Here is a 13,061-nt window from a genome sequence, read left to right on the forward strand (position 1 = left end):
CATGGTTGTTCTGAAGCTAAAATGGAATGACCCCACTTATGTTGCCAAGGAATTCCTAGAAGAAGAGAATTTGTAATAAGCCAACAAAAGTACCTGCTGAGAGGGAAACAGCAAGCCTTCCATGTTGGCCTGCTAGAACCAACTGCTGCTTCCTTCCACTTCTCCCATAGCAGAATCTCATCTGTGGCCCACAAGTTGGTAGCTGGGGGGGGGGGTAGTCAGAGCAAAGCTTTTTAGTACCTCGATACCCTGTTCTCATTCTCCCTCTCTCTCATATTGAACCTCAAGACAACCACATGAACTCACTGTTTAATATACCCATTTTTCTGATGAGGATCTATTTACTGATGATGGCATATCTATGGCCACACAGAAACTGAGCAGTCAGTATAGGGACAAGTCTAAATGTCTTCCTTTCTTCATCCCAACTCCTTGCTCAACCCAAAGCATCATGGGAGGTTTCACACATATATAGTAAAGCAGAAGTCGTATGTGTGATTTATTTTCCGTTCTAGATGGTATTATGCCCCACCCCTTTGTCTAGGACCGTCTTTATATCACTTTTTGATGTTGTGATACAGTCAAACTTCAGAACTCAAACGGCTCCATTGCCGAAAATTTCAGTTGCCAAACGCCAAAAACCCGGAACTAAGTGTTCCGGTTTCTGAACGTTCCTCGGAACTCAAACATCTGACACACATTCTACTTGAGTGCAACCATTCGGGAGCTGCGCCTCAGAACTCGAACCTTTCTGAAGTTGAACGGTCTTCCGTAATGGATTACATTCAAGTTCCGGGGTTTGACTGTATCAGAATCAGCTCTTGGCTATATTTGTGTGAAATGCCCCACAGGAGCCCTGCTTCACAAATACATATATTTAAACCCAGTCTGGGCCATGAAGACCTCTGTTATTTTAGACCTCATATGGTATCCTCATCTTCCCTCATTCAGCCTGTTTTAGAATGGTGAGAGGAGGAAACTATAACATTTCACAAGAGTGATGTGAAATGCCACAGCCCTGAGAACAGCTGGTACTCAAAGAGCCATGACTATGTTAACCCATAATTTTGTATTCACTTATCGTGAAGAGTTGGCCATTGCATTTAAAAATTGGGATATGTGTGGAAGGTCTAAAAACATATGACACCCATTACAAAAATGTCATTTTGTGGTATATGTAGGTATATCTAGGTAGATTTTGGCTTGCCTCTTTTCCTTTGGAACTGCCACTGGGGAACCGGAGAACAGGGAACAGCCAAATAGGAAAGACGGGAGAGAACAGACAGGCAGGAGAGAGAAGAAAGCAAATTTGCAGGGAGGGGGTGCTACACTTTTTAGAATTAAGTCTGTGTGTGAGGCACAATTGGTTTCCCTGCTAGGTTCATTGCTGCCTCAGGCGAGAAGAGAAATCACTGAGGAGAGTATGGCAACCATACTGTTCTCAGACACTTTCTTGAGATGGTACGGCTTAAGACGATGTAGTGAGGAGCAGAAGTTTGGAGTTTCTCCCCTCTCCTGCTGCCCATATAAGAGTTCTGAACAAAACTTGAGAACTGTGATGACTTGGCAGTTTCTTTGCTCCTTGGAGGATGCTGGTTCAAGGTCCCTTGCTGCCACAGAGCTTAAACTAGAAAGCAAAAGTGGTTCAATATATCCCCAAGAGCACAAATCCCTAAGAAGAACTCTAAGATGATGGATAAGAAAATTACCTTAAAAAAAGACAAAAACAAATCCTGTGTGCTTGTATTATCTGATAAAGGGCAACAGTTTGGTTTAGGCATATGGGCCCATGTGCAGCAAACAAACCAAACAGACATTAGCTTGAATTTTTCAATTATGTTTGCTATTGCTATTTGTCCCTTCTACCTTCATCTGAACTGCTATCCGTTAGTCAGGGGTCAAATGGAGTGCCTGCATTAAGACTGTTCACCATAATGCTCTCCCTTCCATTTTATGGTCACTTTGCTAAAGCGAAATGTGCGCTTTTATAGACTTTACAATTATTTAGCCCTGGGAGTGTTTAATGAATACATGTGGAGGTTGTTTTAGCGGTTTACTTTTCCATTTTGTTGTCAAGGTTCTAAAGATCCCCCCCCCCACCTCTGCCTTTTCATAAAAGGCTGCACTTTAGGGGTTTGTGGGTGTTAATGGTGCAAATCATCTTTGCGTGAAAAGATGTGCCCGTCTCCATGTGGTTATGTTGGGCTGTTACCTCTGCGTTGTCCCCTTCTTGTACAAGCAGCCTCTTTATTCCCTCTCCTTCCTCAAGGCCCTGCTGCCCTTAGGAAACAAACGCTTCACGCAGTGACTCCTGGGCATCTCACATCAAGACTCAGTTGCTTTTGCTAGTGATGCTGTTTGTCAAGTTGACAGACAGCAGAGCTGAGAATCAAACCATTCCACATGAGGAGGAGAGAGATTTTTCAAAAAGCTCTGCTCTCTGATGGGGGGTGATTATTTTTGCTGGCTTGTGTTTTCTCTTCCTACTATCTGTAGAGCTATAAAAGTTCAAAGTAGATTAATGTTAAAAGAAATGAAACATTTAAAATCATGTTGAAATGGCACATTATGCTCATTTATTAGCAAGATCTATAATGAGAGCCATAAAGAGAGGCAAGTGTGTTTAAAAAGAGACAAAAGAGGGAACGATGCATTCTTCCTTGAATCCCCAATCAGTCTTTGGGGGATGGTTCTGCTCTGATGTTTAATTCTTTAAATTAATTTACCTAGAGAGAGAAGGGCAAGTTCGCAGTGCTGCTACTGTTCACATGAAAAATTCAGGACTTCTTGCCTGTTTGCTCTGCCAGATGTGGTTTTGCAAAGGAATGAGTCAGCAATGAATGAGCTGGAGGAGCAATCTTATCTTTTCTCCCTCCCCCCCCCTCTCTCTCTCTCACACACACACACACACTCTGCTAATGTGGATCTTAAGGCACAGTTGAAAGTACCTTTCTTGCCAAGCCTGTTTTCTGTTTCACAGACAGACACAGCTCATGACAGAGTATGGGGAGCTTTTTGACACTGATGTCCGTGATCATGGTTTTTTGACACCTGTGACCAAGAGATGTGTTCTGTATTCCTAAAAGCCCCTGGGTCCCATTTTCCCCAAAGGAGCATAGAAGCACTCAGCCCATTGTATAGTATGTGGAAAAAAAGGCTTGAGACATGAAATACAATATGGGTTTTGTTGTTATACCACAGCTTTGTTGAGAACTTGCTTTGACAAGGCCAAGTGTGGCCAGAGTGGAGGGGAGCTTCCTCAGCACACTGTTCTCCCTGTCTGGAGACTTGGCATGAATTTTTCAGCAGGAACAACCTGCCCAAACTCATGCTCATCCACATGGCCCTTTGTCTTGTGATTTCTTCCATTTGCCCCATGATTCCTAGGCGGGGGTCTGAGAGGCTTTTCTTTCATCCACTGCGTTCCATGGGTTTACTGCTGAATTGGAGCAAGCACCATTCAGCAGAAAGCCTGGTTGACGTTCATTTCAATTAAACAGTAAACTGCAGGTTTTCCTGAGGAAAGTGGTGGGACAAAAGAAACACCCCTCTTGAACCCATGCCTAGAAATCACAGGGCAAACAGAAGTGTGGATGAGCCTTATGTTTGAACAAGGCCAGTCTCTACGTAAATACTAGGAGTATCAAAATTTACTCTGTGAACTGGTCATAGGATTAGACTTATTCAGCCATGGTTGGATGGCCATCTATCCTGGATGCTTTAGTTGAGATTCCCTCATTGCAGGGGGTTGGACTAAATGACCCTTGGGTCCCTTCCAACTCTATAATTCTATGATTCTATGATTAACCATATACTTAAAACCTACATAGCTTTCTTTAACCCTTGGTGAAAGATTACACTGGAGCAGTAAGAGCCAGTAATCTCTGGGGATTGGCAGGGTCATGCCAAGACCTTTTCCAAACTCTGTTCAGCTCAGCCATGGGACCTCAAAACTCAGTCCCAAACTTTCCTGCTGACTCGGCCGGGAGAAGCCCCTCCTAGAGGCTCTTGAACAGAGTTTAGAGTAATTTATGGCAACCTAAGTTACACTTATAGTCAGGATTGTTCTGTCAGTGTGGAATATTTAAAAGGCCTGTGTGTGGCTCCATTGCTGATAGGTGGATTTCAAACATTACAGAAATCCTGTCTGAGGAGAAATGCATAAAACCCAGACATCAAAGCAGCTTTCCCATCCGAATCGGGTATCCCCAAAAGGCATGGCTGAGGTGGAGTTTGGGGGTGAGGGGCAGGGACATGTGGAAGCACTTCCCATGGGAGGACAGAAAAGATCTGGAAATAGGATGAGCAAGGAGCTGGTGGCCCACAGGGGGGCAACCACAAGGAATGAATTTGGGTGGCCCCTTAATCTGTCACATGCCGCCAAGCAGAAAGGAATGTGGCTACACTCAATCTGAAATCCACGGAAGCAGTCTGTAGTAAAATTCTCTTCACTGGTTGGGAGGAACCCACAAAATCCAGCACACCAAGTATTCATATACACAGGATGGTCAGCAGCTTTTCCTTGTAAATCTGTATGTACCAAATGTCTGGGACGCGGGTGGTGCTGTGGGTTAAACCACAGAGCCTAGGACTTGCTGATCAGAAGGTCGGTGGTTTGAATCCCCGTGACGGGGTGAGCTCCCGTTGCTGGGTCCCTGCTCCTGCCAACCTAGCAGTTCGAAAGCACATCAAAGTGCAAGTAGATAAGGAAGGTAAACGGCATTTCCGTGCGCTGCTCTGGTTCGCCAGAAGCGGCTTAGTCATGCTGGCCACATGACCCGGAAGCTGTATTCCGGCTCCCTCGGCCAAGAAAGCGAGATGAGCGCCACAACCCCAGAGTCGGCCACGACTGGACCTGATGGTCAGGGGTCCCTTTACCTTTACCTTTACCAAATGTCTAGGACTGGCATAACCAGAAGGTACTGTTGAACTGTGTTGCTGACCAGAGGCTAGGCTTTACTAGAAGCCTGTTCAGGTTTTGAAGCCCGCATGCTGCTTCTTTGGTGAGCGGGAAGATGATAAGCTCTCCAGATTTCCTGATTTGTCTGAGACATTGAGACTTCCACGCTGCTCTGCGTTGTTGGCATGCGAGTGCCAATGAACTATGTACACTTAAAGCATCTAGACAGAAATCATAGATGCCTGTGCCTTTTTTCACTATCTCTCAGAACTCAGCATTGAAATTTAGTTTTTGAAATAAGGGTTAAGGCTTAAATATGATTCTTGTTTTTAAGCGAAATGTTATTACATTTTTCTCTTCTTGCAGAAATGGGCAAAGTGTAATGTGTTCTATTACAAAGTGTTACAAAATGACCTTGACGTTTAGCAAAACAAAAAATAATAATGAAAATTGTATTACCACAGAACTTGTGAGAAAAAGGGAATTGTTGCTACAGCACATAGAGTGCAACTGTAAATTTTCCCCTCATCCATCTCTAGTAATTTATTTGCCAACCTGGAAGATACTGGTGCTTCCTTTTTTGATAGCATTCTGAATATATTTGAAAGGCTGTTTGTTTGTTCTTTCATCAGACTGCTTTTGTTTCTGATACAAAATTCAGTAAAATAAATATATTTGTGAAATTTTATTTTCATGTATTGTTCTCATTTTGCAATTACAAAACTCATCCCAAATGGGTTTTATTTGTAATTTCTATTATTTTATCACAATGGGATTAATCCTGCCAGACTGCCAGGGACTGGCTAGATGAAGAAGGAGTGGTGGGAGGCAGCAGCAGGGGAAACCCCAAGGGAAACCCCAGAGGAGGACGGCTCAGAGCCCAGGGATCGGTGGTGGGACACTGAGGAGAGGTCAAAGGGAAAAGAGGAATAAAGAGTTCACTTCTCTAACAAAACCTGCTTCTTGCTTGCTGGACAGAGTCTGACTTTTGCCCTGACAGACTGACTACAGATCAGAATCTAAAGACACAGCCCACTGGGAAATTCTCTAGCACAATCCACATTAAGAAGAAAAAGTGTTGAACCAGAGCAGTGAATAACTCTCTGCTATTTTCCCTTTAACCACTGGGTGCTTGATAGAGATTGTTAATTAAGTAATTCAACAGGGCATGAAAATCTGACACAGGTATTAAGTAAATTGTGAGTTTCTGCATGTTAACTGATAAATATAAGTTGCTTTTATAAGATTTCATTTTCCTTGTGCCTTGTTGACTAATCACCTCAGTGTCCTGGCCGAACAATGGGGGTGGAGACACTCCTTCAGGTATACTGAATCTGTTCAGGGCTTTAAAGGTCAGCACCAACACTTTGAATTGTGCTCAGAAACGTACTGGGAGCCAATGTAGGTCTTTCAAGACCGGTGTTATGTGGTCTCGGCGACTGCTCCCAGTCACCGGTCTGGCTGCTGAGTTCTGGATTAGTTGTTGTTTCCAGGTCACCTTCAAAAGTAGCCCCACATAGAGCATGTTGCAGTAGTCCAAGTGGGAAATAACTAGAGCATGCATCACTCTGGTGAGACAGTCTGTGGGCAGGTAGGGTCTCAGCCTGCGTACACAGCTGTCCTGTACACAAAATTGACCTGCGCCTCCAGGGACAGCTGTGAGTCCAAAATAACTCCCAGGCTGCGCACCTGGTCCTTCAGGGGCACAGTTGCCCTATTCAGGACCACAGAGTCTCCCACACTTGCCCACCCCCTGTCCCCCAAAAACAGTACTTCTGTCTTGTCAGGATTCAACCTCAATCTGCTAGCTGCCACCCATCCTCCAACTGCCTCCAGACACTCACACAGGACCTTCACCGCCTTCACTGGTTCTGATTTAAAAGAGGTTGAGCTGGGTATCATCTACATACTGATGAACACCCAGCCCAAACCCCCTGATGATCTCTCCCAGCAGCTTCATATAGATATTAAAAAGCATGGGGGAGAGGACGGAACCCTAAGGCACCCCACAAGTGAGGGCCCAGGGGTCTGAACACTCATCCCCCACCACCACTTTCTGGACATGGCGCATAATGTTATACCATTGCATAACAGTGCCCCCAGCTCCCAGCTCCTCTAGGCAGTCCAGAAGGATGTTATGGTCGATGGTGTCAAAGGTTGCTGAGAGATCCAGCAGAACTAGGAAACGGCTTTCACCCTTGTCCCTAGCTCACCGGAGATCATCGACCAGTGCGACCAAGGCAGTTTCAGTCCCATGATGAGGCCTGAATCGTGACTGGAAGGAATCCAAATGGTCCGCTTCTTCCAGGCATGCCTGGAGTTGTTCAGCAACCGCTCGCTCAATCACCTTGCCCAAGAATGGAAGCGAGTTAAGGCAATTATTATGTTTCTGTGTGAACTTTGTAAGGCTCTCCCTTTTTTAAAAAAAACTGGTAAGTCTTTTGTTTGCAGTAAATCATCACATGCTGATCCAAAAATCCTGCTCAGCTGGCATGCGCCATTCTTGTCAGTTCCAATGAAATAAAATCTAAGCTTCTGCTCATTAATTTTCCCAGACCAGTTGCACCATAAATCAGTCTTTCCAGAGGAGATTTTTCCAAGTCAAATTTACAATCCAAACATGATAACAGAGCAATGGCTCCCCTCCCCCTCTGACTATCAATCTCGCAACATAGTCTGTCTCATAATGGCGAATCCCGATTAAGAACTGTGTCACAGGAGAGCCTTTCATTTTCTTTCCAGATCTTCCAAAAAACAAAGCCTTTAGTTATTTCCACACAGTTTATTTTCCAATCTCACTTGCTATCAGTCATGTGACGGTTCTTCTAGGGAAGGGGTTGTTAGGTAATATCGTAATAACAAGAAGAAGAAGCTTCCCCCCTCCTTTTCGTTCCGTTTCAACATACCGACATAGCTGTTATTCATTGATGTTTTCTTCTGTATAGTCCATTCCATCACTCTTAACCTCTCAGTGACAGGCTTAATAAGCATCTGATATACCCTTTTCTTCGCTCGAAACATGTGCAATTACTTTTATATCCAATATTTTATCTTAAGTAATGCAACTAGCGTCGCTCTCAGAAGCAGCGTCCGGGAGATCCAAAGCTCACTCGAGGGCTTTCCGTCCAGTGCCCTCCCCCCTCCTTCTTTCAAACTCGGGGTGATTTATGGGCAACCGCGGACGATGCTGCATCTTCCCTTCCTCGGGAAGAATTTTGGGAGGCTGATTTATTCCCATATCAGCCTCTTAATTACCTCGTGTGAGCTGGAGAGATGGTATTGTCAGCCATCTTCCAAGGCGCCCCTAGCGCCCCCCTCCAAATGAGAGAATGTTTTAAACAGTATTTAGAATGTTGCAATTGTTTTTAGAATGCTTTAAAAATGCTTTATTATGGATGCATTTGCTGCCCCAGGCTCCTTGGAAGAAAGGGCAGGATAAAAATCGAATTACTGCTGTTGTTATTATTACTATTATTGTTACTATTATGATGATGATTATGAAACCTCATTGCAGCAATGGTGCAGCCCATAAACAACTTTACTACTTTGTTTTTTAGATTGCATGAACTAGCCCTTCCTCGTGATGGCCGTGTCCAGCCGATTGCAATGAAGCCCCATGTGGCTCTAACTGGAAAGGGCCTGGCTGTGTTCATGCGGCAGCAGTATACCTGAACCACATCATGCATGTGCTGGGATCTTTAGTGCATACTCGACCCCTGTCCTGCTTGTGGATGTGAGAGGTAGAATAGCGCACTTCCTGTTGTGCGTTTCAGCACCCAGAAATGTTCCTTCTGCCACTTCCAACCTCTGTGCATGGATCATACTTAATCGGTTGAGGTTTATAATTGTCATGTTGCGAAAGCAAACTGTCTGCCCCTGCAGTGTCTTTTAAGGGCCACAAAAGAGGGAAGCAAAATGCTTCCCCCCCCCACTTGTTTTGTGAGAGACCCACTCCTTCCTGAGAACAAGGACCGTATAGTGGTAAATTGCTAAATATGTGATCTTTTTATTCTGTGAAATTTGCCTTGTGCTTAAAATAGGTCTTATGAGCATTAAACTAATCAGCAGCCTCCAGATACCTGCAGAACTCCATCTCATTACAGGAGATACCTGGGGCCTCCTGTGGCGGACCCATCTGCTTGCCTTTGCTTATTTTTAAACGTACGACTGGAGCCAATTATACTATATTGGTTCCTTTCCATATATGACTTCAGTGAGCATCTAACATATTGCAGGGTGCATATATATTATGACTGAACAAACAATTATTGGGGAGTGGGGAATGGAGCTGAAAAATGAGAAGATGTGAGATGTTAAAAAAAACTTTTTCACAACTTTTTCATTTTTTGCATCAGCCTGTCCATCTGAGAGGAAGAGGAAAGTTGGCAGCTCCCTGCTGGCCCCTTGCTCTGCTTCCTTCATTCCTGTGTAGCAGTAAAATTCCACTCTGGGCACAGACTTACTCAGCTGCAGAATCGGGACCTGTTCAGGTCTGAAAATCCCCAGCATGAGCTTGTAGGTCTGCCAAGGGCAATACCCACCCCATTGTTTAAGTGAATTGTATCTGTTACTTCTGCAACACACAAAAACCTGGAGGACCCTCATTCAAACTTTTGCTTCTCTACTACTCTTAGGCAGCAATCCTAAACCCACTTTCCTGGGAGTACACTCTGCTGAATTCAGTAGGGCTTACTTCTGAGTAGACACGTGGCAGATTCACATGTTCATTTCAAGCACTACAATAACAGTGAAAAAGCAATCATGGCATCCCCTAAAGAACTGTGGGAGCTTAGAGTTGTGAGAAGACCCAAATCCACCCCACTGCGTATCCTTAAATAAGTGTCCACATAAAAATCAATCCAAATTTACTCATGGAGCTGCAAATCATGAAGCATCTAGTAATAAGGAATGAAATATCAAGTGATAGATGTGGCATATTTCAACAGTATCCCGGACCAGCAATTGATAAGCCTTAACCTATGTATTTAGTTGCTTGTGCTGCAAAAAGAAAAAAATCTGAGGCTTCTCTAAATATTAAACAAGTTCCTTAAGTTTAAGCAGAATGCAAGTCTCCCTTTGCCTTTGATGTTTGTTGATGCAATTATCTGTAGCTTCAAGGACAGCAAACAATGGTACTGAAATGTCTCTCACCTTTGACCTTAGCATTCTTCATATCCACATTATTTAGCAAAGGCTTCTGGGGTGTGTGGGAATCACAATGTCAAAATAATCTCTTGATAATTTTGCATAAATCTTTATCTTCATATATTAGATAAAGCTATATGCTTCTCATTAATTGAGATGACAATTAACAGAGAATAGACCAAAGTGTGTTTACACCGGCTCTGGTGTTTTTAATAAGCTCAGCTACTGTATGGCACATCTGCTTGGCTAAGTGAATTTAGCGCTCATGCAAAATGCCATATGGCCTCACAAGGGACTCAGCAGCACCGGTGGAGACAGACCTTTGCCTTTCGTCTATTATTAACTGTTGGAGGTACACTGAGGAAGAGAAGAATGGACTGCATTTTAGAAGCCCTTGCAAAACAGCACCCAAGTCCCATTTTGAAATGAATTTCACTCCCATCTTCCTGACACACTGATTTATTTATTTTTTAATGGTGGGACAAGAAGAATTGCTGGCCAGTCAGCTCTACTTAAACTGTGACCTTTAACTATTTGCACTCTTCTTTTTTAAAGCCTTGTCTTCTTGACTATATAGTTCACAATAGTTGTACCAGATAACCCTGATTGCAGAGAATGCCTTGATTTGGAAGCTTCATAACACCCCCCCCCCCCCGCGTCCATTTTCCTTTTCCACTTCTAGTTTGTCAAATATATTGCAAATTCCAACTAAGAGTTTCAGTGAGATTTCCGTATGTGGCCAAAATCCCAAGGGATTTCTGCTCCCCCTTTAATTCTGTGCAGAAAACAGGGACAATAAGATTGGGAGAGATAATTATAGGCTTCTCTCCCAATCTGCCAAGTAGAGCACAGGAACACAGGTGCAGAAAGAGTAGCTTTGTAGCCAGCCCTGTAGCACCTTCCCCAAGTGGTTATGAATGATGGACACAACAACTTAGATTGGATCAAATAAGGCCAAAACCTTACTGATGACAGATGTAAGATGTTTGGCATAGGCAACCATTCACTGCCCAAAGTGATGCCAATAATAATAATAATAATAATAATAATAATAATAATAATAATAATTTATTATTATACCCCACCAATCTGGCTGGGCTTCCCCAGCCACTCTGGGTGGCTTCCAAAAACATATTAAAATACTGTAATACATCAAACATTAAAAGCTTCCCTTAACAGGGCTGCCTTCAGATGTCTTCTAAAAGTCTGGTAGTTGTTCTCTTTGACATCTGGTGGGAGGGCGTTCCACAGGGAGGGTGCCACTACCGAGAAGGCCCTCTGCCTGGTTCCCTGTAACTTGGCTTCTTGCAGTGAGGGAACCGCCAGAGGGCCCTCGGTGCTGGACCTCAGTGTCCGGGTAGAACGATGGGGGTCAACTCAGCAGTGGGGGATTCCAATGACTTACAACAAATAGGGGGACCCCCACAGAGACTGCCGCCTTGAGGGGTGCTGGACACCTGGATGAAAGCAGCTCCTCCTGGATCCTTTTAATGGGATACCCTACCTTTGGAGGGGCAGGCAGAGACTATCACTCTCCCCTCCACCCAAGACTAAGGTATATCCAATGCTTAAATGATCTGATGAGGAAGAAACTAGATGCCATGACCATAGCTGTCAACTTTTCCCTCTTCTTGCAAGGAATTCTATTCAGAATAAGGGAACTTCCCTTTAAAAAGGAAAACGTTGCATGACAAGGGCAGAGCATCTTAAGTATCCTGGGAGTGGACCTGAGGGAAGCCTCCCTGCTCCGTCAGGCCCACCCCCAAAGGAGGCCTTGCTTCCAAGCCTGCCTGTGATTGGCCAATCTTGCAGGTGGGCCTGGATCCATTTCCCAGCCAGCAAGGTGAGTGTCAAGCTCTCCATGCCAGCCAGAAAGGAAAGCCTCCCCAAGTGGTACTGAAAAAATATAAATGTTATTCCAGGGCATTAGAAGATAGTTTTCCTAGCAAGATAGGACTGCCATATTTCAAACAGTGGAAATCCAGACAGAAAAAAACTTTTTTTTGGTAAAGTTGTTGAGCTTTTCATTGCAAAAACATTGCTGTTTTTGAGCTATTTTTATGGGAAATTGGCAAAAACAACACTGCTGACATAGGCTGCCGTACGTTCAGATTTTCCTGGACATTTGACCAATTTCCAGCAGGAAACGGCTAGAGAGAGCAGTATTCCAGATATGTCCAGGTGTATGGCAACCCTATAAGACTCTCTGAGACAGGAGAACTGAAGGGAAGCACATTGTGACCTTGTTCATGAGCAAGAGGACACAGGGCTGTTTCAGGGTGTACTTTTCATTATTAGAATTTGTTGCAATCTGTCTTGAGAATCATTTGATTGAAAGGTAGAGTAAAACTAAGTTGCTCTGAAACTTTTGGAAGGAAGGAAGGAATAGGGCTGTGTCGTATTGGGCAGAAGGAAGAGGATGTCTGGATGTGCAGGGCAGCTTTGGACAAATTCGGACTGTTGCCCAAGGAGCAAGAAGTGTAATGTTTGCATAAAAGGGAGAAGTCTGCCAGTTGTGGTTTCTAGTAGAGCTGGACTCTTGTCATTTCTGTGTGCACAGTGCCTTTGGGGCAGGCGTCCAACAAAAATGGAAGGAAAGAGGCTATCACCCAATGGCTTTGCCTGTGGTTATGGCAGGGGGCATGGCGGCAGCAGCAGAGCTCTGGTTCCCACTGTTGCCATTCCGCCTGCCTGGTCCCCCACCTCTGGGAAGGATGCTAGTGTGACCCTCTAAGGCCATAGTAAACATTAATGGCTGGCAGAGCTTCACTGCTAAGCTGCTAGCCAAAAACCCAGGCTTTAATAAATCAATAAAAGAAGTGAAGGGTCTACCTCTCCCCCCCCCATCCTCCTCTGCTCATCCCCCCTCCCCAATGGCCCCACATGCAAGAGTGGGAGCAAATTGAGGGCATCTATCCATTCCAAGTTTCTACCATTGCTGCCACACTGCACATTTCCCTATCTTCTGTCCTACCCTTAAGACTTGTGCATTAGCTGCCAGCCTCCTAATAAAAGG

At 44.4% G+C, this 13,061-nt stretch overlaps 1 protein-coding gene across 1 annotated transcript in view; it reads left to right on the plus strand.

Moving 5' to 3' along the window:
- CNTNAP2 (contactin associated protein 2) overlaps nucleotides 1-13,061 on the plus strand; it is a 1,010,375-nt gene that overhangs the window by 740,226 nt on the left and 257,088 nt on the right. The gene's annotated exons all lie outside the window — the stretch shown is intronic.

This window comes from Podarcis erhardii, assembly GCF_964252035.2.
Source record: "Podarcis erhardii genome assembly, chromosome: 12".
Taxonomy (NCBI): domain Eukaryota; kingdom Metazoa; phylum Chordata; class Lepidosauria; order Squamata; family Lacertidae; genus Podarcis; species Podarcis erhardii.